The sequence below is a fragment of the Colobus angolensis genome, unplaced genomic scaffold (genome assembly GCF_000951035.1).
Source record: "Colobus angolensis palliatus isolate OR3802 unplaced genomic scaffold, Cang.pa_1.0 Scaffold6, whole genome shotgun sequence".
NCBI lineage: Eukaryota > Metazoa > Chordata > Mammalia > Primates > Cercopithecidae > Colobus > Colobus angolensis.
In genome coordinates, this window is record NW_012119598.1 from 11,219,876 (window position 1) to 11,222,114 (window position 2,239).

A 2,239-nucleotide genomic window follows, 5' to 3' on the forward strand; every position below is an offset into this window, starting at 1 on the left:
GTCTCTACTAAAAATACAAAAATTAGCTAGGCGTGGTGGCATGCACCTGTAGTTCCAGCTACTAGAGAGGCTGAGGCAGGAGAATTGCTTGAATCCAGGAGGCAGAGGTTACAGTGAGCCGAGATCATGCCACTGCACTCCAGTCTGCCAATAAAGCAAGACTCCATCTCAAAAAAAAAAAAAAATTTTATAAACCACCTGGCCACCCAGAACAGAATTACAGTCAGCACTCTGTTTCCTCAGGTCCTGAATCCTTAGATTCAACCATCCTCAGCACTGTTTCCCCAGGTCCTAAATCCTTGGATTCACCCAACCTCAGCATTGTTTCCCCAGGTCCTGAATCCTCGGATTCAACCTTGGGCGGGGAAAAGAATGGTTGCTTCTGTACTGAACATGTACAGGCTTTTTTTTTTTTTTTCTTGGCATTATTCCCTAAGGAATACAGCATAACAACTGTTTACATAGCATTATAGCATTTACATTGTATTCGGTATTATAAGTAATTTAGAGATGATTTAAAGTACAAGAAAGGCTGTGCATAGGTTATATGCAAATACTACATCATGTTATATCAGGGACTTATGCATCTGTGGACGTTGGTATCCTCAGAGGTCCTCCGAGGGATGACTGTACTTAATAGGCTGTCCAAAATGAATTGGACTGCCAGCATTCTCTACTTTTCCATATCTTACTCTTAGGTTGGGGAAAAAACAAATCCCTGTATTTTATAATTAAGAATGAATCCCTGAGTCATTTGACTTTCTTCAATAACAAAGCAAACCACATAAAAATACCCTTCCAAGGAAAGCCATCAGAATGGATGCAATCTCACCCCCTTTACCTAACCTTTCTGCCAGTGCAGCTGAGCCTCTTGACACGACTTTAACAAACTCTCTCTGAACCAGTCTTCTCAGTGCCATCTTTGCCTTCATTTTACTTGTCTAGTGTTGCTGCTCAAACCTGTGTCCCCTCAAGTCCTTTTCCAACTAAAGGATGGCGGTTATTTGACAATAGACAAACAAGTCTCAGAACAATTATGAGGGTGTAATGGAGTTTGCATTCGTACATGTAATTAAATAGAAGAAAGATGCATGAGGAAATGTGGACACAATCCTCCTCCAGCTGGCACGCCTTGCCTGGAGGTGCTCCTCTGGCAAGGAGATGAAGTCCCAGATTTTTAGTGCATTATGCAAGGTTTTTTCCACCTCCCTCACTGGTTGACTTAGCCTGGTAGGTAGCAAACTCTCAGTTTTGTCTGCCTCCAACTCAGTTTTCCCCAGGTCTTTCCCACCTTGGCCTTCAGACGGGAAGCCAAGAGGTGCTGAGCACATGGAGGAGGGCAATCTTGTCCCCCTTTGATTATTATTATTTTAATTCATTGAGATTCTAAGTCCTCTGTCGTTTCAAATAAAGGATACTGTCTTCACTTTGGAGCTATGTTCTACATATCATCCTAAGTGGAAAAACAATCATTAAATAGGCCAGGCGCTGTGGCTCATGCCTGTAATCCCAGCACTTTGGGAGGCCAAGGTGGGTGGATCGCTTGAGCCCAAGAGTTCAAGACCAGCTTGGCCAACATGGCGAAATCCCATCTCTTCTAAAAATACAAAAATTAGCTGGGCATGGTGGCACATGCCTGTAATCCCAGCTACTGTGAGGCTGAGGCAGGAGGATTGCTTGAGCCCAGGAGGTCAAGGCTGCAGTGAGACGTGATGGCGCCACTGCACTGCAGCCTGGGTGACAGAGTCAGACACTGCTTCAAAGGAAGAAAAAGCAAACATACCTCAAATAATGTCTGCCAAATAAAAGACTTCTGAATGGAATACAGAGAAAGCCTATAAGATGGCCCCAGGGAGTGTTAACATGTCTAGCCTGATTAATTGGCTAGTTTGGAAATAACTGTATCCAAAGTGAGTGACAAGGCATGGCTGGCTAGTGTCAACTTTGTCCTCAGCTATAGTTAAAGGCAGGCTGGGAGGACTGACTTGTTCAGTCTTAGTAGCAAAAAAGTGCATGGTGTCTGGATAAGCAGGTTGTACAGCCTATTAGAAAAGAAAGGTAACAGGTAACAGTCTTCCTCTAATACGATAAGTGATTTTTTTTAAAGTTCTCCTGTCAAGATTTTTTAATACCGGAATCTGAGAGTGGAGAAAATTGGGCCAAGGACAGACAAAAGAGCTGGGAGGAAAATCGACTGTATTTTTCAACACACAAACAATGCCATTTGAAGTACTGGATT